Source organism: Macaca fascicularis, chromosome 4, assembly GCF_037993035.2.
Source record: "Macaca fascicularis isolate 582-1 chromosome 4, T2T-MFA8v1.1".
Classification (NCBI taxonomy): Eukaryota; Metazoa; Chordata; class Mammalia; order Primates; family Cercopithecidae; genus Macaca; species Macaca fascicularis.
Window position 1 is genome coordinate 84,146,011 of NC_088378.1, and position 27,906 is coordinate 84,173,916.

The following is a 27,906-nucleotide window of genomic DNA, read 5'->3' on the forward strand; positions in this document are numbered from 1 at the left end:
AATACCATCTTTGAATGATTTTGATTTTTAATGGAATATTAATCAGATTTCAGTTACAAAATAGTTGGAAAAGGTAGGGAATCTGGGGGAACAGATTCTAAACTGAGCTTCAAGAAACCATTCCTAGAGCACTCATACAAAGTCTACATAAGAACTGTGGTCTCTGGCATGATCTGAATACTGGGGGTTCAGGAGGGACCAGCACAACAACTGCCAAGACAACGCCTTGGACTGTGTGATCTGAGCCAGCAGAATAGATGCCCAGGTTTTCACACCTTGACACCCATGAGTTTAGAGGATGAGCACTTGAACCACTGCTATGGCTGCTACCCAAAACCTCCACAAAGGCACTTGTCAGCGGAAATAGCAAATGCAGCAGAATCGTGCCTGCTATCCTGTGACATTGATGTCTCCCTTTCACATTTTTCCCAAGTCCCCTGTTCAGTGAAAGCTCGATTATGTTCAGAAGCCAAGCTACAAAAGAGTATTGCTTTAGCCTTTGGCCTGTGTAAAATTATGCTGCAAGGAGTGGGAATAAAGTTGAGTGAATCAATCCACTACCACAGATTGGAAAGTAGTTGGGGCAAACAATCAGGTTGTGAGAATAAAAATTGGTATGAATACTATTTGAATAGTATTAACGTGGAAAAAAGAAGGACAAATCATTACTAGATAATTTACAAGCAGGCAGTGGTATTCTGATTGTGTGATTTAAATGTGCAATCTTTCTTCAAATGAAAATATTATTCTTTTTTAAAAAGTCTTGATGTGACAAATAAGGAGCTATCCAATGACTTCAATTACAGCTGTTTTCACAAGGACCTTTGAACGGGTTGTGCTATGACTCATTCTTTTTTTCCACTTCAAGAATGATAATTAATTGTGTTCATTTGTGTATGCTTTTGTCTGGGCAAATAATATATTTTTTTCAGCAAGTCTGTTTCCCTTCATTTGACTACATGTTAGGCACAGAGGTATTTCTTTTAATCCTAGCCACCATTTTTAAAGGTAGGAAATAGTAGTGTTATTTTATAGCTAAGAAATTGAAGCTCAGGAAGGTTCAGTCATTTGTCTGGAGTCATACCACAAGGAAAAAGTCAGAGTTAGGATTCAGACCTGGTTAGCTTGACTCCTCTTTTATATTATCCTTGTTAGTATTAGGAGATTGTCACTCACTTGGTGCTGTACTGTGTATTTAAAAACTGCTCACTATTTTCTTTATGCCAGCCTTCCACATAAGCAGAGTTGCAGGTCATTGTCATAATGTGGCATCTCAGCTAGTTCTTCCAGCTACTGAGGAAGGACAGGTTTCAATCACTCTGTGAATGAGATGATTAGAAACAGCAGTAAATATAAAAGAGCTGAGAGAGGGTTTCTGTAATGATAGTATAGTCATATAGACAACTGCAATGTAGAAAAACCAAGGCTGCCTGTACAAAATGTGGAAGAGGGATGAGTGAAGGGTGGGAAGAGAGAATAAAACTCCCATGAAGCTGCTGTAGCTGATGTCAACAGAAATTCAGCCCTGGTGGCTAGGAAAGGAGGAAGTGAAATGGAACAAGGAGGAAGGAACTCCTATGCAGAATAGAGCTGTCATTCATAGCTAAGTAGATGCATAAGCCAGTCATATGGGTAATTTTGGTTGGTGAGCTTGTTAAACAGTAGAGAAAGTCAATAGTGGAAAAGATTATTAAATCATGAGTTTGAATACTTAGGGACTAATAACAATAAATAACAAAAATGTATAATGTCTCGTTGCACATAAAACTATAGTTTCATTAAAATCTGCATTTATGTAAATTCCTGAAGAAAACAATTTGTATTAGGATAAGGTGAATAACTGTATCTTAAATGAAGCCTAATTCAGCTGATTTTAAAACTGCTTAGAATTCAGAATAAAAGTGATGTGTCATCAAACTTACAGATATTTTAAATTATAACAGGGATACATAGATATCCCTGATGATTCATAGATATTTGTCATATAATTCTGGCAAAATTGTGGGTTTTCTCTTTCCATGTTGATACCCTGGCATTGTGACAATAATGGACAATGTAAATAAGGGGAATCTTGACCTGGTATGGTCAATGTATTTTAAGTAATTAATTTCCAGTGATTTTTTTTCTAACAACTTGTTCACTTATTCAACAAATATTTATTGAGCATCTTCTTTATGTAAGACACTCCTAAATCAATCAAAATAATCCAGTTAGAAATGCACGCAGATTTAGTTACTGACTTTGCTTTGAAAAAAGGATTTCAGGAACTCTCAATTTTTACAATATCTTATTGTATATGTGTAATAAAAAATCAGAAGTGTATACTGGTGTGATAATATAAACTTTTCTATCTACAGGGACAAATGCCTCTTCACATTCAACATTCCAAATGCTCTTTCAAGGTAGAGAGACTTGATCATTTTTGCCTTTGTATTTTTGTTCAGTATTATTAATGCATATAAAATTATATTATACTCTAAGCTAGTCTATCTGCATATAAAGCCCAAGAGGTCTACATGTAGGGTATTTTCCCTACAGATAGTGTGAAATATTTTAATGGAGTTTAACTCTTGATTCAATGCACTGAGAATTTGTTTTTAAAAAATTGAACAGCTATTCATTTTTATCTTGAAACAATGATTTTAAAGTCATTTCATGACACTATCATTCAGATATTTCAGAAAACTTTCAACTACATTTCCATTTTAAATAATTTTCCATTTTAAATAATTTATAATCACAAGTAATATTAATCAGTATTTCAAATTTTATATCACCTCTGTTATCAGATTAATAAAATAAATTTTCTAGTGACCTTTTTAATAGGTACCTAATTTTTATTGGTTTACAAACTAATAACTGATAACTGTAGTCTCCTAATTTTTAGAGAAAAATAGTGAGTCCAAATTGCTGTTCAAAAACAAAAAAGTTTCTGGTTATGAACCGAAAGCTAACCAAGACATAAACTGAAAAGTTATGGACAGTGACTTTATCTGTAGGGCGTTATTACTGCATCCCTAAAGGTCTCATCTATATAAATGCAAACATCTTCCCAAACCATAATGAGACTCAGTGTAAATCTCTTCAGGGTCATGTTTAACACTCTGTGCCTATGGAAATCACAAGAATATCTGCAACACTGCTCAATTTCTTTGTGTTTCTAGGTGAATTAATTCTGCTCTATTGCACAGTTGAGCATCTAAGTGATTTCTAAAACAATAAATATGATGATCCACAGGCTCTGAGAGGCTGACTTCAACTTTTCTGAAACTTAGAAAAACAGTGTATATTAATCATAAGGGTAAAAATTCACCAGATATTTATTGAAATGGAAAAAAAAGCTGAACATCTTTGAAAATCTTGCTGTATACCCTGTTGACTCAGGACCTGGGTCAACAATATTCCATGAATTTGGAGACTAAATAGCCATCTACAAAGCATTATTTGGCCTTTACTCTTGGGTAGTTTAATGTTAATAAATGAAAATTTAGAAACTATGTTTATATCAATAATGAGGTAGAGACAGAAAGTGAATAAGGGGAAAGTTACATCCTATCCTGGAAATAAAATACCAACAATTGTATTGATAGAGAAATATTGAAACAGGAAAGAACTCTACTTTCTTTACTTACCGTGAGAAACATGTTATATTCAGGCAGATGTAGCAAGCAGTTTGTAAAGAATGAAACTATTTGATTTAAAGTGATTAAGCCACAGAGCATGCATCAGGAAAAAAAACTATATACATACACATACACACAGTAGATATGTTCAGCTAAGTAATAAAAACACAGAAAGACAACATTATTTTAATAGGTGACCATAATTCCATACTAGACCAGTATTTGAATGAGAAAAGCTATCAATAATAACCATAGCATAAGAAAAATATGTTGTTAATTAGTTTTATAGTCACTGATAAATTACTTAAATGAAAAATCTTAAATGACAAAAATAGCCTGTATGACAAGTAAGAAGAATTTTGTTTGTATTTAATGTCATGTAGTTAAACATATTATTCATGAAAGATTCCAGATGGACAGAAGTGAAGACTGAAGTAATTTCCAGAGAGACAAGATACACTTCATCAGGTAGCATATTCTCATGGCTGTGACCAAAATCACAACATTGCTCCTTCTTGTAATATGTGCTATAGTAATATCTGTTTTCTCATCATGAGATTCAAACGAACACTAACAGTTTTTCTCCAGCAGATGGTCTGAGGATAAACAGATGAAATGTCCTCTAAATAATGTTAACAGGTTAAATCTATTAAACTTATAGCTATAGTCAAGTTAGTTAAAACTAATACTTTTATTTATCGATTTATTATTCATTTTTAATGTAAGGTCTAAGTTCTTACAGAAAACTATTTTGAAATGTTTTAGTTTTCTTTGGATTGTCTACCTGATTATTTTTCAAACCACTCATATTTCTGACACATTGAGTTTATAGAGAAAGTGGCAGTGACTAATGACCTTGATTTGAAAGGTCAGGGTGACACGGTGGAAGAGCACTAGACACGGAGCACATATTTCACATTCTCACTCTGATCTTTTATACAATTTCAAGGAAGCTTTCAAGAGTTGGTCTTCTTTCCTTCTTAACTGAAAGAGTTAGTCTTCTTTCCTGCAAAACAGGAGTGACAACAGCTACTTCATAGAGTTGCTGTGAGTTAACTAGTCCAGGTACCAAATAAACCCTGGCTGCATCATGTATGGTACTTGAATTTGAAAATAAGCCAACATAGTCAAAGCATTAGCCATTGTCTGTGAATGTAGATAGAGGTTTGAATTTTTTGTCCTAAAAAGTAATGTTTTAATACTCATATGTGGGCAATTTAGAAAACACCTCTCCTCTTCACTTCTCCCTTCTCTACTGATCTTGTGGTGAAATATCAATTTTAAAAGTCTATGATAAAAATAATAAATCAAAATATAACTAATTTTAAAGTAAATGGCTATTTTGGAGAACACTTCACATTTACATTAAGTTCTCATCTGGCAAAGCATTCTAGTTTAGATTGCTATGTATGAGCATAACTCTCAAAAGTCCAGGGAAAGTGAGGCATAAAAAGTATGGTCCAATAGTTTTTATTCTTGTTAATCAAAGAGTTTATTCAGAATTGAATCAATTATCCTTATGAACTTTCTGATCAGTACTAGCCTCGGGTTAGTTTGTAAACATTTGAATTCAAATTTAAATGCTTTCACAACGACAGATGATATAAAGTTATTAATTTCATGTGGGAAAGTGTGAAAATCTTGAGGGCACAGATTGGATCTTGTGGCTGTGTGTGTGTGTGTGTGTGTGTGTGTGTTTGTACGCGTATTTTCTACCATTCCCATTTCACAAAAGAACAAGTATGAAGGTATAGGCCAATGGTCTTAAATTCATTAAAAAAAAAAAAAAAAAAAAAAAGACAATAGTAGGGATTGACTGATAATGTCTCAAAAAAGAAAAATCCTCTGCTCCAAACCCTTAAATCCTTTTGCCTATATCACCCTAAGAACCACTCAACTGATATCTTTATTTCCAATCTCCATGTGAATGTCTGTCCCCCTAGCAGGAAAACTTTTAAACCAATACACAAAGCAAATGTCTGTGCTGCCACCACTTGGGCTATGAACTCCACTAAGGCAGAGGCAAAGATTTTTTAGTCGTTCTTTGTCTTATTATTATTCTAACATTGATTGACTCATTATATACATGAATTGAAGTTATCCCTGAATGCACCATCTGCCCACATGCTTTTTACTGTTCCTTCAGCCTGAAATGTCTTTAATTTCTTCTCAAACTGGCAAACTCTTAGATATTTTTGAAGGCCAGTTTCCACACCTGCTCTTCCATGCAACTTTTCTGATACTCTCACATGCTTAGAATGGAATTGATCACTACTCCCTTCTTTGTGCACTCATTGTAGTTTCTACCTATCTTCAAATACTGTTTCTATGTATGTATGTAATACTATTTTAAATTATTTCAGTGCCTCTCATGGGCCAGTCATACTCAATCTCAACGTAAGTGGACTGAAGGGTGCTTTATAACAACAGAAATCTGAAATCAGAGGCTGAACAGAGTGTGTCATAACATCTAAACCCTTTCCTCTGTGATATGAGTTGTGTTAAATATTACAGTAGGAGTATCTCATCTTATAATATAGAAGTCTAATTTATTATAAACACTGGGGCAAATACATGGCTCTAGGAAATTTTCTTGATGCCAAGATACCAGGAGCTCCAACTGAAGACTCTCCCAGTGGAAATAGGTATGTACTTTATGACATAACAAAACATACCAAGAGCCCACTCAAAGGCAACATCACCAGGTACAACCTACAAATTGGGTGAAAATTTTCTATTTATAGGCTCACTTCTGCTTCTTATCACACCACTTCAGCTTTTATGATGGGAGTAAGGTGTTATAATAGTAGAGAACTGATAGGAAAATAGCTTTTGGAAAATGGGGCAAAACAGAGCACTGTAACCCATGTTTTATTTTTGTCAAAATTACTCATTTAAACTTTGCCTGAAACATTATATTGCTTAGTCTTACGTTGCTAGCAAATATCCTACAGCCCCTAAAACATCCTAAGATTATGCAAGCCAAAGACAATCATTCACAATCATTCCAGGAAGTATATATCATATTATCTCCATTTTATAGATAGGAAAAACTGAGATGTTAAGCGATTAATGTGGATTACTCATTAGAACCAAACTTTTAATACATCTGTTTAGTCCAAATCCTGTCTTCTTTCCCACTTTTTGGTCATTCATTCAAATGCATATTGTGTTTGGTTAGGTGTGAAACACGGGTAGACTCCAGGGATGCAATGGTGAACCCTCATATGCAGTTCTTACCTGTATGAAGAGTTTATAACCTAGTATGAGATATAGATAACAGGTTAAAAAAATTGTACAACATTATAAATTGTACCATCAAGGAAAAAAATAAAACCGATGGCAAAGGTGGAGAATAACAGTGTAGATCTTAATTTACAGCCTCGTACAGGGAGGGCCTCAATAAGCAGATGTTATTTAAGCTGAGACTCAAAGGATGAAAAAGAGTCAGTCATGTGAAAGGCAAAGAGAGAACACTATAGGCAGGGAAAACAGTCTAGGTAAAGATCCTGACTGAGCAGGGGAAGAAATGGTCTGGTTATAAGACCTGAGAAAAGCCAGTGTGGTTGAAGCACAGTTAGTACATGTACAAGAGAAAGGGCAATAAAAGAACCTGGAGAAGGATGGAGGAGTCAGGTTACCAGTGGACCTGCAGGCTATGAATATCGGACACTTCTGGAGCCCCAGTTTATAACCTCTGGGCAGGTGCTTCTCAAAGTTTTATATGCATGTAAATCATTTGGATATCTGGTTAAAACATAGATTCTGGTGTGCTAGTTCTAAGGTGAGCTGAAGATTCTGCATTTCTTTCTTTGAGGCGGAGTCTCACTCTGTTGCCCAGGCAGCTCACTGCAACCTCCGCCTCCCAGGCTCAAGTGATTCTTCTTCCTCAGCCACCAGAGTAGCTGGGATTACAGGTGCCCACCACCACGCCTGGCTAATTTTTTTGTATTTTTAGTAGAGACAGTATTTCACCATATTAGCCAGGCTGGTCTCAAACAACTGACCTCAAGTGATCCATCCACCTCAGCCTCACAAAGTGCTGGATTACAGGCATCAGCCACCGCGCCCAGCTAGATTCTGCATTTTCAACAAGCTCCTGAGGGATACAGATGCTGCTGGACCTCACATTGAGTAGCAAGGTTCTAGGGCCCACTTGTTTTACTCTGGTTGTTGCTGTGGCAGCCAGTTGCATACAGCTGTAGCACACATTTGATTTTAGCCCTGAGACTTTGGAACTTAGGTGCTGCTACCCATTGCAGCTGGATCCATTTAGCCAATTTGATGCGTACACAAAATTGGAAGTGAGGACATTAACATCCCTCGAGACAATCCTTAACCAATGGGAACAGAACTAATGTATTTAATTTTCTCCTCTGCCCACCCTCAAGGGTGTTTTCCACACTGCTACTACGAACATCACAGTAGGATAGAGGCTCAGTTGCCCACAATGGTAACCAGCTCAGTAGCATATCCTTGTTTTGTCTGTCATTCCTTCTCTGTTACACTTGTCTCAAATTCTCACTATTCTCTGGGGTCGCTGCCCAAAATAAACTTCTTGCATGCAAAGCCTCATCTCAGTTTTGGCTTCCCGGAATAAACAAGCTAGGACATCATGGTCCTAAGTTAGTGGTGGCATAGCTCTCATGTTTGGAACAGTTATTAACTTGTAATGTCCTTGGAGTGAAGGATACAGCCTTATTTAATCTTTGTATACCTTGAAATTAGAGTAATACTGATTACCTGGAGGAGCTCAACAAAAGCTGCACAATTCAAAATAATTTATTCTAATTTCATTAAAATTAGTCAAAGGATTTTTACAAACTGTTCAAGAAAATTGTGCGGCAGAAATATAAGAGAACTAGCATAGTATAAAGGTCTAAAGAACAGGGTCTCTGGAGTCAGACTGACTGGGTTCGATGCCTGCTCTGCTACCTTCCAGCTGTGTGACCTCAGGCATGGCGTGTGCTTCTCCTGAGCTGTAGTTTCTTCATATATAAAATATGGATGATGATATTGGCACCTACTTCACTATGAGTGAAGTATACCATTTAAGGCACTGTTCTAGCACTTTAATGAGTTAATGTATTTAAAGCATTAGAACACTGTGTGGCCCATAATAAACACCATATATGTGTGTGTTAAAGTGTAATATGTGTTTTTAAGGAACTCAAGAGAAATCCGAAAGTAGTTCCCCATGCTGGTTTTTAGACTAATACTACTGTATAAAAATCAACTAATGTACTGGTTAAAGACAGATTCCAAAGAGTCATCCTGGACTCATTAAAAGATTTTATAGGCATAGGATGGGAATTCTATACTTTTAGTAAATCTCCTTAGTGACTCTGTATATAGACAAAATATACACTAGTTGACCAACTTTCTACTTGAGTTTTTTAAAGTAACCATGGCACCAAGGATATAGGTACATAATACAGGGTAAACACAAAAGGTGAATTAAATTTTTAAAAAACTTGATCCTTTTTTAATTTCATTCATTTACTCATTTATTCATTTATGCTACAAATACTTGATTGTTTGTTATTTTTAGTGAATGTTTATCCTTTGTTATTATTGACTGGGTAAATTGTTATCCTTGTTCTCAAAGTATTTACAGTCTTGTTGGTGTTCACTGAAATTCTGTACAGCAAGTAATTCTGGTATTAGCTCATAGCATTACATGTGTATTTCAGAGAGGCTGATCAATTTGCCCACAATCACACAGACCGTAATGTGACATTATTACCCCAAGATTCTTGATCTTTGCACCCAGAATCTCAATTATTTTCATTATCTCATTCCATATACCAGATTAAATGCATATTAAAAAGAACAAAAATAAACTTGAGTTTTTCTATACTTAAATTCCAAATGTTAAATGCTGGTTTATACATATTCTACTTTATATATTAATGAGACTTGTTAGCTTTGGAAAGTGCTTCCTTGATGTGAAATAGAACATAAAATACAAACCTAGTTTGGATATGCAAACACAGTTTCATTTTTTAAGGGGCAATAATGGCCTGTAATCAAACTACAACCTGTTAGGTAAATAAACGATTCTCTTGTTAGATAGAAGTTTAAACATAGACTAATTCATTAATTTGTAAATTGTTCTCTCAGTTTCAACAAGCCCACATTGTCACTGCCTGTGTTTATGTAAATGTGGTCATGAGGGAGGGTTGGGGCATGGGCATGTTACTGGGAAGGTCAGGTGATCATGCGCTCCATTCTACATGCACAAAACTCTAGAAGTGGGGGTGAGGTAGCTACCTAGTCCAGATCAAAAAAAAGGATTACTAGATAACCACCACCCTATAAGAGTAATTTACTACATGACAGCCAAGTTCCTGGGAATCCGGTCCTTTTATTTCTAAGTTCTTCCTTATTTTTTATGATCAGAATTCTCACTCTCAGAGGCACTGTGATTCTCCTGTGTGAATTTGTGTACATCTGTCAGCTCCTGAATATGTTACTCTTTAACAACTTACATTATTATAAATGGACACATCAGAGCATTAAATTCACATTATGCATAAAAATCAACATTAATACCATAAGGTACCTGGCAATTATTAGATGAGATAAAAAATGAAAATAACGTTCAGCTTAGAATGTTAAAATACTAATTATTTTCAAGTGGTATGCTTGGATTATTACTACTTTTAAACTTTTTCTGCATATGAGTCCCCAGCTTGAAAACATAACAAATATTTTAACTATTTTATAAGAACCCAGTAATGTCAGTGGACAAGAGCTTCCAGGCATATTCATATCCTCTTATTAAGTGAGGAATAATTTTATTTTGGGCATTTTGAACACCTCATGGGCAACGACAGAGAAAGCAGCTGTTCATCCCCTAAAAACAAAAACAAACACACAAAAATACCCATCTTAGAACCAGAGTGAGAGTAGATCCTCTAAAATTTGATGACTGGAAAAGCAAAAAGACTGAATGCAATCTTTTTATTAACTTATCTAACTTCAATTATTCTAATTAGGTTCTGTGTGCCCTAAATATATTTGACTAGTGACTGCCAGTCTCTCAAAATCCTCTTTTTTCAAGGTGGCCAAGATGTTTCCAAGCCATTACCTTCTGTGAGAGCTCTATCCAAGCTAAGCATCCTTGCAGCCAGGAGAACAGAGAAGACAGCTCAGTTTAGTTTCTCTCAATTGGCTTTGACTTCATTCACAGGAAAATGAGACAATATTAAAAACAACGGAAGCAGAGATGGGTCCAAAAGGAATTAATAAAATGGCATTTTTGCTGGATGGTTATATTTACCAACACCATGAAGGATTAGCACATAATTGTTTATAACCTTATACTCTTTATGATAGAAAAAATTTTCCAATTTTACACAAAGTGATCACTCTTTATCTACCTGAAGTTATGGTAAGTAATCTGTTTGTGGAGTAAAACCTACTGCTCTTTTCTTTGAAAGTGGTTGTTTTCATCTAAAAAATGGCTCTTGTATTTTTATGTAAAATAAGGATACTGCTTTGTCCCTATAAACTTGATTCACATGAGCTTTTTTATGGGCCTCTATGTTCATAGTCAAGGAGCAAAACCTATTTGGTGGGAGGCACTGACATTTTGATTATAGGAAGAAGGAAATGGCAATAATTTTTCAGAAGCTGGGCAGATTATAAAAGATAGAAAATGTGACCCAGGCTGATACTATAACACCTCTAAAACAGGTGGTTGGCAGTGCTCTGATAAAAGTACAAAGACTGAATAAATCAAATGCCCACCGTTGTGAACCAGCAAGCACATGGGACCATTTTTCCTCCATTCTGTTCCTTGTTCTATATAGGCACAAATAACATGACCTCCGGCGAGATGAAGAAGTTGAGTGTGATAACCTCCCAAACTTGCCTATAACATATTCAAATTTAGTAAAACACTTTATCATAACAGCTTTCCTGTTAGATATATACAAATTGCCTAAAGCACCAAATAAGCGTTCTGACTACCTATATACTTACTCTTATCATCACAACTCTGATTTTTATTTTTAATATAGGACATGTAGATTCTAGATATTAATGATGGTTGATGTTCTCAAGTCATCATTGAAGGCGTCATCAAGGAGAGTCTACCGCACAGGCATTCAAATGACAGATGTATCGATTCTTTCCTTAAAATAAGGAACCAAATAACTAACAACTATGTGTGTTAAGTTTTCTTCAAGACAGTGGTGGAACCATTTCAACCTTTGAAACATTCTGAAAAAAAAATTTGAGTATGTGTCCTTCCAAGTGTCTTCAGAATCTATTATTATCTGTAAACCTCACTTTATCAGGTAGTCCAAATATCAGAAACAAGCAGCCAATATATCATCACAGTAAAAAGCATGTGTTTTTTAAAGTTATACAGGCTGACGTCCTAATTCTAGCACTATCATTTACTGTGTGAATATAAGCAACTTAGTTAATATCTCTAGGCCTGTTTCTGTGAAATGTAAATAATATTAGTGTCTATCTTATATATTTGTGAGAAGAGTAAATGAAATATTGCAAGGAAAGCACAATATATAAAATGTCATAGCAAGCCTTTGATAAATATTAGTTATTATAGTAACAAGTATTATTATTAGCTAGGTCACACGTATGAACTATATTTTTTTCATCACAAACTATGTGTGCTAAAATACCAGAAATTTTACCCTATTTCAGTCAGGATTTTCCAGTTAATTTTAACAAGTCATCTTGGTGTAGAATGAGGGGAGCCTCTAATTGAAGTGGGGTGGTTGTTCTGTAAATGGGGGAGTCAGCCCCCCTTATGGGAGTCTTTAAGAATCATTCCAACATGACCACAGAAATTACACTCAGAAAGGCATATGAAATTTAAAAATGTATTATATTCACAGGTTCTAGAAACAGGAGGCATTACACACCATGCAGGAGGACATACGGGCAGAGCTCCCAGGGATGGGGCTCAACCAAGCAGGAAGAGAACTAAGAAAGAGGGACAGAGAAAGGGAAGGGGAGAGAGAGAGGGCCCCTTGGCAAGTGCTGTTATTAGGGATCAGGGTGGAAAACTCAAGCAAAAGTCATAAGGGATATTACTGGTGCATTTGAATGTCACGAGGTCATATTCAGGAGAGGGCAGGAAGCGAAACTTGTGGCAGGGAGTAGTAGTATTACATGGGTACACCTAGTTGCCTGGGAGGGTGTTCACAGCCTGTTTGTGGGGATGTTGAAGCATCAGGAAAATATAAACTTTAAACAATTTATAACAATTGTCCTCCAGGCCTAGGCCTCTGAGCCTAAGCCAAGCCATCGCATCCCCTGTGACTTGCACGTATATACGCCCAGGTGGGCTGAAGTAACTGAAGAATCACAAAGAGTGAAAGTGCCCTGCCCCTGCCTTAACTGATGACATTCTACCACAAAAGAAGTTAAAATGGCCGGTCCTTGCCTTATGTGATGACATTATCTTGTGAAATTCCTTTTCTTATCTCCCTTTGCTGACTCTCTTTTTGGGCTCGGCCTGCCTGCACCTAGGTGATTAAAAAGCTTTATTGCTCACACAAAGCCTGTTTGGTGGTCTCTTCACATGGACACGCATGACAGGAACCACCAGATAAATCTTAAAAGAATAAGATGATAAAGATAATGGATAATAAATCTCTTATTTTGTGTTCCTTCCTGCTAATAAATTACTATAGTACAATACGCAATTCCATGAGGACCACGCTACCATAGTTCCTTATAGTGCAAAATCAGGTGGCATTCCTATTTCCAGACAGGCACTGCTCTCCTTCTCTACCACATTTACCCACCATGTTTAATATGGTAAACTTTGGTTTTTGTCCTGGTTTCCTGGCACAGAACTTCAAAAACCCCTTACATATTCTGAATGATAGAAATGTCTTTGTTATGCTAATGAGGCTCCTCTGGGTGGGCCTCTTGAAAGCTTCAGGATGGGGCTGGAGACCAGAGAGACCAAACACATGATTAAAGGTTTGGGACATCTCAGATGGCTGACCTCCAAGGAGGGAGGAGAGGCCAGAGATGGAGTTCAACCAAGTAGCCAATAATTTACCAATCATACCTATTTAATGAAACCACAATCAAAACTCTGGGAAAGGAAGCTCCATGGCTTCCTAGTTGGTTAATATATCAACATATGAGGAGGGTGATATGTACTGACTCCATGAGTAGAAGGCACAGAAGCTCTGCATCCTAGACCATACTCTATGTGTATCCTTTACATAAAACTCTAATCATAAGTATATGATCACTTTCCTGAGATCTGTTAGTCATTCCAGTGATTAATCAAGCCTGATGGGGTCATGGGAATCACAAAATTTGTAGCCAGTTGGTCAGAAGCGTAGGTGACCTAGGCATACCCTGAGAATTGGGGCTGGTGTCTAAAGTGAGGGAAGTCTCATGGAAGACCTCACTTTTAACCTATGGAGTCTATGCCAATTCCAAGTAATTAATGTCAGAACTGAATTGCCATATATTCAGTTGGTGTTGGAATGTTGGAGGTGAAACAGAGTAAATGGGAGTATTTAATAAGATTAAACTTCTAATAAGTTCTAAAGGAAAACTACTTGAATAAAAAAGATAGAAATGTAGACTTACAAAAGCAAAAAATAGTTCACAACACATTTATTCTTTCTAAAATATTACTCAAATAATGAATCAAATAAGTAAGTGGATTACATTTCACAATTTGTATGACTAAGAACTTGGAAGATTTTCAAATTATAAAAAAGATAAATGTCTCTTCTATCAAAGGAAAAAGAAGAGAAACAGTTTCTTTTACATGAGATAAATATAACCCAAAATATGCTATGGCTACACTTCACTTAATTGATGAAGTATAAGAGAAAAGAACACATTTGAACGTAAATGTGACACTTCATATAGTCTCACTGGTGCCACATAGATTAGTAACATGAGAGTATGTTTCTTTTTCTAAGGTAATCATACACACACACACTCCACTTGATATTCTAGTTAATAATATGCGTATGATCATAATATAAATGCAGCTTATTGGTGGCTTCCAATTTTTAGGATTAATCAGTACACATGCAGTGTTCAATGTAGTGGCATGTTAGAGTTTCTTATATATCTTATTACAAAAACTAACTCACAGTGTCAACACCAGAGATTCTGGTTTAATTTGTCTCGAGCGAAGCCTGACATCAACTTCTTTTTTAACATCCCCAGCTCTTTTTTAAATATCTGGCTAATTAACATGCAGCTAAGGTTCAGAACTACTGAAATATCACAGGAAACTTACTTGTAGCTATAGAACAAAAATGTAAAAGTTATAAACCCTGAAGAAGGAACGAAAAGCAGTAGCACAGCTGACAAAGGCATGGGTTAGCAGTAGAGAAAGTGATGGACAGAACATAAGTTCAGTAGTGTACTCATCATGATAAGAGTCAATAATGCAAATTTAAAGTAGATACAGAAATGGAAGTTGAAGTATATTATTTAGAGTTGTAAGTATAATCACTAGAAGTTTTGAAAAACAACGAGTGAGATGGTTAATCTGATGTATCAACTTGACTAGGCCACCCAGTGCTCACGTACTTCGTCAAACAACCTGGATGTTTCTGTGAGGGTATATTTGGAAGAGGGTAATACATGAATCAGTAGACTGAGTGAAGCTGATTGCTCTCCCTAATATGGGTGACCATTGTCCAATCAGTTGAAAGTCTGAATATAACAAAAAGGCAGAGTAAGAGGGAAGTCCATCTGCCTGACTGCCTTGAGCTGAGACATTGGTCTTCTCCTGCCTTCAAACTTAATCTGAAACATTGGCTCTTCTTGGTCTCAAGCCTGCTGGCATTTGGACTGGAACTCTATCATTGGCTCTCCTGGGTCTTCAGCTTGCCAACTGCAGTTATGACTTCTCAGCCTCTACAATCATGTGAGTCAATTACTGATTGTCTCTCTGACTATTTATCTGTCTGTCTATGTATCCTGTCTCTGGAGAACCATGACTAATACAATGGGCTAATTAAGAAACTCTGTAAGTAATAGGTTGGTAAAAGAGGTGGGAGGTAGACTAAGTGCCTAGAATTAATTAATCAAGAAATACAGGTATAGGCACTTCAGAATTATGTTTGTATTCAACAGAAAAGCTTAATAGGTAATAAAAACATGGCCACCCTGGAAAATAATCCTGGGGAGATGTGGGATGGAGGTAAATTTCATTTTACACCTTCTGTAATTGCTTTTAAATAAGGTACATATGCTTCACTTAAAATTATTTTATTAAAACGGTCTTTCCTAGAGCTGCTATCTAATTTTACAATTAGAGGTCTTTTGAAAATTCTGTAATATAAAATAGGGAAAAAGATATAAAGTCATGCAATATATATATATTTTAGATTGAGTCTCGCTCTGTCACCAGGCTGGAGTGCAGTGGTGCCATCTTGGCTTCGCTCTGTCACCAGGCTGGAGTGCAGTGGTGCCATCTTGGCTTACTGCAATCTCTGCCTCCTAAGTTCAAGCGATTCTCCTGCCTCAACCTCCCGAGTAGCTGGGACTACAGGCGCCTGCCACCACACCCAGCTAATTTTTGTATTTTTAGTAGCATGTTGGCCAGGATGGTCTCAATCTCTTGACCTCATGATCTGCCTGCCTCAGCCTCCCACAGTGCTGGGATGACAGGTATGAGCTACTACGCCTGGCTGTCATGTACAATATTATATCAACCTTTTCTTTTGATAGCAAGGATCAGAGTTTAACTATCACCTGCTTCTCTTTAATTCACCAAGTTATTATGGTACTCAGTTATTCAATTAACCCGTACCAAGAAATATATACTATAATTATTTTATAACATTTGTTCTAACTTATGTTAGAAAAGCTATGTAAATACTAGATAGGCTCAATAAGTAAGACAGCAGCATATTTTACTCAAGATTTTCATAAAGGGGTTGCTAAAGAAATCAGTTCTCCTTCATTTGTCTATTTGTTTATATAAAATTCCTATAAGTCAAATATAAACTTTTTTCTGGAATAAGATTGTACATTGTTCACTCTTTCTCTATTAGTTATTATAGCTGGAAAATACTACTTGTCTGTAAGAGAAAGAGCATTTTTTAAAATGTTGTACCTTTGAGGTGACAAGTACTTCAGAGTACTGAAAACATAGTATATCCTCAATTGATGTAGATTGAAGTCCTTTCAAAGCAGACAATTCCTAAGGCTATTATAAAAAGTTCACATCTGAAATGGTATAAATCTTAATGTAATTTTTAAAGTACTGCCTTTTCTGGTCATTATTTTTATTGTTGATAATAGTAACTTATAGTTGCACAGGGTATTATAAAATGTTCACAAAGAACTTTCAAATATATTATCTTAGATACTCTCACAAATAACTTACAAAATGTATGCTATATTTTCATTTTAGAAATAATAAAACGGAGATTTTACACAACAATTTTCTAGAATCTATAGGTTTTAATGAGAATTAAACAGAATTAATATAATTCTAAGCCAGTTTTTCTGCCTCGCACGCCCACACTTCTCCACACTTCTCTTCCTTCCTTGTTGGCTTGAAAGAAATAATTTATTTTGCAACTCATTGCAACAATGGTGTACAGCCCATTGAGTTGTTTAACCAAAGGAAGATAATACCATGTTATCTATTCTCATTAAGCATTTAAAATGTACCAGTTGTATCCATCTCAGAATGATATGAAAAGGCAAAGTGACAACCTAACCTTCTATTTGTACAGGAATATTCAACTTTCTTAGATTGAATGTAAGGTAATTTGCCTTACATCAATTAGAAATACATTTCAGTGCAACAAATATTAATTTTTAGTTGCTGAGAATAAACAAAACATCCAGCTAAGTGTGTTTTGTGGAGGATTGTCCTGTGCTTCTTAGTACCTCACCCATAAAAGTTGGAGCATCCAGTGGTTGGGTGATTACAATTTCAAGGTTGAATTGCAAAATGAGCATTGAAACTAATTTCAGCTGCAATGGTTGTGACAGCCAAAGCTTTTATTTTCAGGAGCCAAAATTTAAGTAAGTTAAATTCTAGAATCTTTCCTTTAAATATCGAGAACCAGAGGCTGGCAATCCAAGAGAAGAGCATTTTTCAAATAATATAGATTGAGAAAGATACCAGATACAAATATTTGCTGCTTCATCTATCCTGTGAGGAGGTTAAAAAACTCTTTCCGGGATGAGTAGGGAGCAAAATTGGTGGGAAGACGGTGGTCAGGAGAGAGAGGGAAGCAAGAAGATTGTGATTTGTGATGTGAGTGTGAGGCCTTTTTCTCTTCCTTATTCTTGGACTCAAAATCTCAAGATAGTGGTAGGACAGAAAATAAAACCCAAATCTCAGAGGTAGAGGTGGCTTCCTCTCAACTGTTCCTTTATGGGAAGCACCTTCAATAAGAGCCAAAACGGAAGTATGGTCAACACAAGTTGATGAATGGGCTCCTAAGAGGAGATAACTAGCCACAAGTTAAACCAGCAGCTGAGACAACAGCACAGCCTATCTGGAAGAAGAGAGACAATTTATAAGCCTCACCTGCCCATTAGGAGAAAGAAGAGAGGAAAGAATCCTGAATTCAAATACCTACATAAAATATTCAGTATTATGGTGCTTTTAAAAATATCTATTTGTCTCAGCCATCAGGAATAATAATACTAAGTGATTCAACAGCAAAATGAATTGAGTTATAGAAAATAAGGAAAATTGCATTTCTATACACTGTGAGTAGAAATAAACCATGTGACTTTATACATGGAAGATACAGTAAAATAAGTTGAGGTAGATAGCTAAGGAAAAGGCTGAGGAGGAAAGTTAATATTAAAAACTGTTTTCTAAAGAGTATGGAACATCAAATCCAGAATTTAAATACGAAGGAGCTGAAAGTCTCTATGTGGGCCAGGTACAGGTGGTTCAGGCTTGTAATCTCAACACTTTGGGAGGCAAAGGCAGGCAGATTAATTGAGCCCAGGAGTTCGAGACAAGCCTGAGCAACATGGTGAAACCCTGTCACTATAGAAAATACAAAAGTTAGTGGGATGTGGTGGGTGGTGCCTGTGGTCCCATTTACTCTGGAGGCTAAGGTGAGAGGGTAGCTTGAGCCAGGGAGGCAGAGGTTGCAGTGAGCCGAGATTGTACCACTGCACTCCAGCCTGGAGAGTAGAGTGAGACCCTGTCCCAAACAAAACAAACAAACAAACAAACCCACAGAAATCTCTGTGTGTATAAACCAGTAAATAGCAATGTTAAGTTTCCAGTTGCAGCTCTTAATTTCTTGCTAGAAATCAAGAATTGTTATACTCTCATGTCTTTGTGAAATAAGCTGTGTTATAACATTAGCTTGGTAATTCCTATTTTTTTTAAATTTTACTTTAAGTTCTGGGATACATGTGCAGAATGTGCGGGTTTGTTACATAGGTATACACGTGCCATGGTGGTTTGCTGCACCCATCAACTTGTCATCTACATTAGGTATTTCTCCTAATGCTTTCCCTCCCTTAGCCTCCCACCGCCTGACCAGCCACAGTGTGTGATGTTCCCCTTCCTGTGTCCATGTGTACTCATTGCTCAGCTCTCACTTATGAGTGAGAACATGCAGTGTTTGGTTTTCTGGTAATTTCTATATAAAAACAATGGTTTTCTAGTTTAATAGTAATGTTTTTCATTTTAAAACTTTTCATTCTCGGAATGTTTCTCTCTCTTTGAGTTTAAGAGCAAAGAGATCAACTTGGGTAAAAACTGCGAAAGTGCCTATATCTCTCATGTTGTCTCCTATTTTTCTTCATTTAGCTCGTTTGAGAAGAGCCCACTTAAAGTTGCAGTTCTGGGAAGAGACTCCTGCCTTTAAAGCCCTCACATAGCTGTTCCTAAGCCCTCGCATAGCCTGGAATGGATCCTAACCTGCCTCACCTCTTGCAAGTCCTTGCCCAGACCATGCTTTGTCCATGAAGCCTACTCACCACTCCATTTAATACAGTGACCCAACCACCCACCTGGCACTGCCATTCCCTCACCCTGCTCTACTTGCCTGCTTTCAACACTGTTCATCACCTTCTACATACTATGTAATTGAACTATTCATTAGGCTACCCATGCTGAATACAAGTTCCAGATGGGCAGGATTCTTTGCGGTTTTATTCACTGATACATCTCAAGCACTGGAACAGCAATTTGCACTTAAAGTAGGAGCTCAATAAACACATATTGGATGAATGAATGTCAACATTTCACATCCAGCCTCAAATACTTCTTACCTATCATTTCATCTACTGATTCTCTCCTTTCATATAAGAGAGAGCTGTTCTCTCAAGTTCTGAAGATCCAAGCGTCCATCTTGCAGTAACTGTCCTAATTTCTAGACTTATTATTTCACACCCCTGAGCCCCCATTTCAGATCATAAGTTTTAAGAGTCTGTGCTTTCCATCCCAATCCATCTTGTGTTTTTCCTTAAGAAAGTGCATTTGTGCATTAGTCTCCATTATCCTATTGCATCACTTGCACAAACACTGAGCACTGATCAAAAATTAATGAAATTCCCCAAGATCCCCAGACTGTCTTGCCCATTTTCATTTCACACCTTTTAAAACTCTGATGTCCTCTGCTCCCACCTTGGTCTCTTGGTGGTCCATCCCCAGTAATCAGTTCTCTTTGATCTGCACCTTCTGGATGATGGGTTTGTCCCCTTCACCCAACTGTTTGCACAGCTCAGAGAGGCCCCTTCATCCTTTATTTTATAGGGAGCAGTCTGCAAGATGTATGTTCATAATCCAACGTCAACAGGGGTCATCCATAACCCCATCTCTGTTCCTAGAAACTCTAAAATCAATTTCTTTCACGGACTCTAATACTACCAACTAATAAATGATATATTCATGACTAAAGGAATTTATTTTGCTTACTTTGCAGTCCTGAGGCAAGTTAAAAAAATAATTTTAAGAAAGTAATTGTCTTTAAAATGTTATTAAACTTAAAATTTTAATGCTTTAAATCTTGACTTGTAGAAGACATTTTTACTTCAACCTAAGAACTCTATGCTCATTTTCTCTTGTCCTATAACCATTGATGACTATGAGTTATTTTAAAAATCTAAATTCCAACTTTTCACGTACTTAAATGTAGTCTCCATTCCCACTTTTTGCCTATGCCCTCAATAATTTCACTTCTGAGGACCTTTCCTCTCTGGTCCCATCTTTCAGCTGCTTAATAATCCTTCTAAGTTTTCTTGACCCCATGCTGCAGAGTTTCATCATGATCATTTCAATTTTACAACTACTCTTCAACTACTTCTGATGGCAGGAAAGTAATTTTTTTCACAAGAAGGAAATATATCAGATATCTACATTTAGGTGCAGTGCATATAAAAGGTGTTTTTTTCTTTAAGGAAATGTCTGAAATGGCCTTGAATATAAGAACATAAATTATATCAGGGCACCACACTTTACAGAGTCTGTAATATGAATCTGTTAAATGAATCAAATCATACATACATATACTAGAGTATATATTTGCCCTCACTCTACACAGATATTTGTACACATACACTAAGAGGAAATAAGGAGAGAAAAAAGGGGCATGGGACCTAGGTTACATTCTTCATTAAAACATGATATCCTCATGCTATACATGGTGAAGAATTTTTAAAAAATGAATGAGTATGATGAGGGAAGAGCAGGGCTTTGGAGTTGTAATTTATTTTTGAGACAGAAGGATAATTGTGCTCTCTAGCCCTGTAAATCTCAGTCTTAGTTGAGTTACAGGCAAGTACTGACAGGACAAACTGAATAGTTGAATTCACGCATTATAAATGATAAGAAAGACATTTGAATAAGGAACTATTAAGTTCAAAGATTTGAGAAAACTAACATGGCAGTGTGCTGGCTCAAACATACAATCAAACCCATGAGCTTCTACAAAACACAATTTCTTGGTTGTTCCTTGACTATTTTTCATACTGATAGATGTTTTGCCCTTGGGGTGCACTACTTTGCACATAAAGAATGATTCTGCTTTGTTCCCATTAGTTTGAAAGACAAGACAGTGGCACTGTGCTGAACAGAGTCCAGTGTGCACACTGTTTTCAGAACAAACCCACTTTCAAAAGGCCTATTCCGATGATAAAGAAACAGATGATTTTTTTTGTGTCTGAATTTGTGATCCCTGCAGTATGAGGGGAAAGACATCGAATGTGTCCCCTGAATAACAATGAAGTATTGGAAAGCAACGACATTCTAATCACTGCTTCAAATGTCAGTGCAAGGATGCTATGGGTAGCAGCCCCAGTACATAAGTTAACGGCTTTACTGTAAAACCACAAGGGAGCAATTAATGGGAAGCTGTTACTAACCTTCATGCATTCCATTGCTCAAGTGTCTAGAGAAAAGGTCTAATTATAGTTCTAACCTTTCCCAATGGGCCATGAATGACTCTCCAAATACAGGATGTTGTGTAAGAAAAACTATGATGAAGACATAGAACTGACAGATAATTGAATTTCCTAATACAATGCACCCATAGCAGAACAACAAACAACAAATCATGTTGGTAACTTGATTTTTATCAATTTCTCATTAAAACAAAAATATTAAACTCTGTGAAAACATATATGATTAGGGAAAATAGATTAGTCAAATATGTAAAACTTCATGTGTATGATATAGTAGACATAGCATCAGAATACATTATATTTTAACAAAAAAGCTATTTAGAAACCAAGTACTGTATTTGAAGGAAGAACTAGGATCAATATGGAATGTGAGACTTAGTGTTCCATTAAGCAATATGATTAAAGGGAACCTGGTTTACAAAGTAGTTTTGTTTCACGGAAAGTTCAATCATCAGAAAAAACAAGAAAATATTTGCTTATAACAGAGAAAAAGTAAAAAGTTAACTATCAGCCAGGCGTGGTGGCTTATACCTATAATTTTAGCACTTTGGGATGCCAAAGTGGGAGAATTGCTTGAGTCCAAGAATTCAAGATCAGCCTGCACAAAAGAGCGAGACCCTATCTCTAAAGAAAATTTAAAAATTAGCCAGCTGTGGTGGTGCTTGCCTGTAGTCCCAGCTACTCGGGAGGCTGAGACAGGAGGATCACTTGACCCTGGGAGGTTGAGGCTGCAGTGAGCTGTGATCATGCAACTGCACTCTAGCCTGGGCAACAGAGTGAGACCCTGTCTCAAAAAAATAAATAAAATGCGATATCACTTTTTGTTAGCCACACATATCAAAATGATGACATAGGGAAGATTTTTTGATGGGGTTTTGCTTTGTCACCCAGGCTGGAGTGCTAGAGCAGGATTATAGCACTCTCCTACCTTGAATTCTGGGGCTCAAGCCATCCTCCTGCCTCACCGTCCCAAGTAGCTGGGACTACAGGCACACCATCACACCCGACTAATTTTTTAATTTTTTGTAGAGATGGGTCTTGGCATCTTCCCCAGGCTGGTGGTCTTGAGCTCCTGGGCTCAAGCAATCCTCCTGCCTAGGCCTCTCAAAGTTCTGGGATTACGGGCATGAGCCACTATGCCAAGCCAAGATAGCTCTTGCAGTGTGGAAATAGATATTAATATAAAGTCAAGAAACCCTGTTCATTTAAAAATATTGAGTTCTTTGTGCAAGGCAACTATATTGAGAAGGATAACAAACTCACTACCTTCAAGAGACATACAATGTATGTAGAGATTTAAGACAATACTAAGTAAATGTATAAAGCAAAGATGTAGTGGGAACTATATGAGTTGCTGGTAAATCAAACGATACCGAGAGGAAGTTCTGTGAGTTCAGAAGAGACTGTAGCTCCACAAGAGTTACAGTCAGGTGATCTGAGAGGCTTCCTGGAGAAACTGAGGATAGATGGCTTTGTCGGGTATTCAGTGAGGGAGAAACTATTACTGGGCATTCCTTACTTGTTATTTTCCTTCCTTGAATAGTAGAAGGAATAATTATTAACTCCTCATTTCACTCAAAGAAAAATCTGTAGATCTTACAGCCACCTGAAATGCCTGAATAATCGATGCCTCTCTTCCTTTCTCCCTCCTCTCCTTCTTCCCTCTCCTATTCTCCCCTTTTACTACTTTCATCTTTGCTCACTCTGCTTCAGCCACATTGGCCTCAACTGCAAACACTCCAGACATTCCCACCACACTGTCTTAGGACATTTGCACAGGCTCTTCACTCTGCCTGACCTGCTCTTCAATCAGACGTATGCATGGCCACTCCCTGCACCTTCCCAATACAACATTCCATAACCATTCTCTTTAAAGTTGCATCCAGTATGCTCACAACTCTCCTGTTCTAATGTTTCTTTCCATAGTACATATTGCCTTCTAATGTGTGTGTGTGTGTGTGTGTGCGTGTGCATGTGTGTGTGTGTGTAGACTTTAATTATTCTTAATTTTTTTCCTCATTTTTCACAATGATATAAGCTTCACGTGGACTAAAATCTTTGTTTTGCTCCTTAATGTATCTCAAATCCCTGGAACAGTTTCTGGCAAAGGATAAGTACTTATTATTGAATTGAAAATTTGAAATAAGAGTTTTTAATAAATACATTTTAAATTGTAGGTCCAAGTTTATAAAAATTAATTAATACTATATTTTCCCAACTTAGGAAAAATCTATTTTCTCTTTTTTATATGGATAATATGGAGCCATCATTACCTATTTTTAAATTTGCTTTCGAACATATTTAATTTCAATCTCTTTCTTTTTTCCTTCTGAAAAGTGTTAGCATAATTGTGGTTATTTTAATATGTATTTTGGCATAAGACTGACAGGAAATGGCACATGGGTAAATATTTGCAAATGCTTTCTCTGTTTTACTTTAAATTCTTCAAGTCACTTTCACAAATATAAACCATGTCTGAAAATTTGGGAATAAGAGTGCTTTGAGAACAATTTGAAAAATATGACAACATAAATCTTTTCTGAATTCTTCATTAACTTTTAAAAATGCAATTACATTAAAAGAGTACTATTACATCTGTATCATCAATGTAGTTTTAGTAAATTTTATTTACATTTTAATAACAAATTTATAGTAACTTTAGTTTGTAAACAGTTTAGGCAGAAATAAACTTTTTGATTTTTTCCTCTTTTAGATTATATATACATATATTATATATATATATTATATATATATATACACACATGCATACACATACATGTTTTTTGTTTCTTTGTCTGTTTCATGAATGTCTGCTGTACTTTACCCAAGAGGAACCTATCTGATATGTAATATAATAATTATGGACTATATCCATTAAACCAAGTGGCACTGTGGTTAAATACTAAGGAAACAAAATTTCAAATGTGAAATGTAGGGATTCGACTGTTTCACCAATATAAGACAACAATGAATAATGTTATAATGCTTTTTGCTTCAACTATTTAAGAAATTGTCTAGATGGCTGTAGTTAATCAATAAACTCTTGTTAAGTAAGTTAATGAAAGCTGTTTCATTTATATAAAGTGCTTTTATGAAGATGGTTAGTTCACTTGCCTTTTATATCAGAAAATGGAAATAAACTTTATCAAGAAGTTAGACTCAATTCATATTTTTATTAATTTTTTAAAATATTTACTGATCACCTATTATATTTCAGATGATTTGCTGTAGATAAGATAGTTAAAGTAGGCTGAGCAAGTAGCAAGAATACCAGAAAAGAGGTTGAGCTTTATGTAACCGTATTTTTAATGGTAAAACAAGGCACTGTGTGTAAATAGAAATATCAAACAATATTCTATATCCTTCAGAATCTCACAATCCATTTAAAGGTGTAAAATTTAAAAACAAATGATTATAATGCAAGGCGATAACAATAATGTAGAAAGAAGAAATGAAGACTTTCACTGAGTAAAACACAAGTTTATCTGTGTCGTTCAGTATGTGGTTCTGTCCCGTTCCATTGATCTATATGATATTTACCCTTATACCAATAACACATTATTTTGATCAGTTCTACAACTTGATTTTCCTTTTTCAAAATTATTTTGACCATTCTAGGTCTTCTCAATTTCCACATAAATTTTAAAATCATTGCCAATTTCTACAAGAAAAAACTTGCTGGAATTCTGATTGTGATTTTGAGAGATACTTAGAACAATTTGAAGGAAATTGACAAAAAATAATATTGGGTACCAACCCATGAATTTTCCATTTATTTAGATCTTATTTCTTTCAGCAATGCTTTGTAACTTGCAGTGTACAGGCTTTGCACAAATTGTGTCCTAAATATATTCCCAAGTACTTCATATTTTCAATGCTACTGCAAATGGTATTTTTAAAATTTCAATGCTTTATTGTTAGTTGTATTAATATAATGAGGTAGTATTAATATAATGAGGTACAATTGATTTTCTAAATATATATTGCTATTGTATCCTTGCAATTTTGTAAATTCCATTCTTAGTTCTGATAGAATTTTTGTAGATTCTTTGACATTTTCCATATGTTATGTAGAATTAGTATTATTTTTTCCTTAAGTGATTGGTAGAATTCACCAATGAAGTTATTTGGGCCTGAAGTTTGTTAGAGAAAAGCTTTTGACTAAAATTTAGTTTTCTTTATAGATAGAGAACTATTTGTTTTCTCCATTTCTTACTGAGTGGCATTAATAGTTTTTACTTTTCAACAAGTTTTCCTTCACATACATGTTGTCAAATGTATAGGTATACATTTTATAATAATATTTATTATCATTTTAATATCTGTAGGATGTATAGTGATATCCTCTCATTTATTCCCGATGTTAATTTGTGTCTTCCCTACCTTAGTTGATCTTCAAATAATATCACATTACTTTAAATAAGAACTCAATGGTGTCTTTTCATTTTGATCCTTTCATCTTTTGTGTTTATACATTTTAATTCCATATGTGTTTAAATCCTGCTATTTTTAGTTTAGCCAGCCAATTATCTTTTAAAGCAATTTTTAAAAATTTAAAAATCTTTTATATTTAGATGTACTTTTACCATTCTAGATGCTCTTCGTTTATTTGTATAGATCTAAAATTTGTCTATATATTTCCTCTTCCTGAATAATTTCTTTTAACATACCTTGTAGTACATGTCTGCTAATGATGAATTCTCTCAGTTTTTGTTTTTCTTAATTTTTTTTTTATTTTTCTTCCCTTTTGAAATATGTTTTTGCTGAACATAGAATTCTGAGAAAATAGTTTTTTGTTTGTTTGTTTGTTTGTTATATTACCTTAAAGATATTGCACAATTGTTTTCTGCCATGTAAAGACTGTGATGATAAATCTGCCCTCAGTTTTTGGGTTTCTTTTATTTGACATATCTTTTCTCAGCTGGCTCCCTTCAGAATTATCTCTTTATCTTTAGTTTTCAGCACTGTATTAGTTTTCTAGGGTTGCCACCACAAAATATACCACAGACTAGGCGGCTTAACTACAGAAATTTGTTAGCTTACAGTTATGGAAGCTAGAAGTATGAGATCAAAGTGTCAGTAGAGTTGGTTCCTCTGAAGGCCTGAATGGAAAGATCTGTTCTAGGCCTCACTCCTTCCTTGCAGATGGCCATCTTCCTCTGTGTCTTCACATTGTCTTCCTTCTGTACCTCTGTATCAGTGTGTGTGTGTGTGTGTGTGTGTGTGTGTGTGTTTTTTCCTCCTTATAAGGAGACCAATCATATTGAATTAGTGCACACTCTAATGACCACACCTTAACTTAACTACATCTAAAGACCCTACTTCCAAGGATATAGATGCATTCTGAGGTACTGGAGTTAGGACTTCAGCACATACATTTTGTGGAGGATATAATTCAGCCCATAATAAGAATTCTGATGACGATATGCCTAGATACGTTCTTCTCTAAGCTTCATGATTCTGTGATTCATTATCTTGCATTAAATTTAGTGAATTGCTGGCTATTTTCTAATATTTCTACTGCCCTAATATCTCTCTTTTCTCCTCCAGTGATTCCACTTTCTTTTGTGTGAGATCACTGTGTATTTTCCAACAGCTTTTGGATGCTTTTTCTTATGTTTTTTCCCCTTTTGTTTCACTTTGGATACTTTATATCAATGTATTTCAGTTTACTGATGCTTCCCCTCTTCTGTCTTCAGTCTGCTGATAAGCCCATTGAAGGACTTCTTCATCTCTGACAGCACAGTTTTTATTTCTAACATTTCTACTTGACAAATATAGTTTGTCTCTGGTTACCCAATTTTCCCAGACTCAGCCTTTAACTATTCATCAGAATTTCAACTGTTTGCTCTGATTTTCACATGTATATAACTGTCCCCTCTTCCTCCTTGTTCTGCCAAAGGCTAAAGAG

General features: G+C 35.8%; 1 long non-coding RNA gene across 1 annotated transcript in view; it reads right to left on the reverse strand.

Moving 5' to 3' along the window:
• Positions 1-600: 600 nt before the first annotated feature.
• The window catches only part of LOC141410217 (uncharacterized), a 32,840-nt gene continuing 5,534 nt past the window's right edge, over positions 601-27,906 (reverse strand). Inside the window, exon 2 of the long non-coding RNA XR_012434431.1 lies at positions 601-1,319. This is a non-coding gene — a long non-coding RNA (uncharacterized lncRNA). The remainder of the gene's footprint in view (positions 1,320-27,906) is intronic.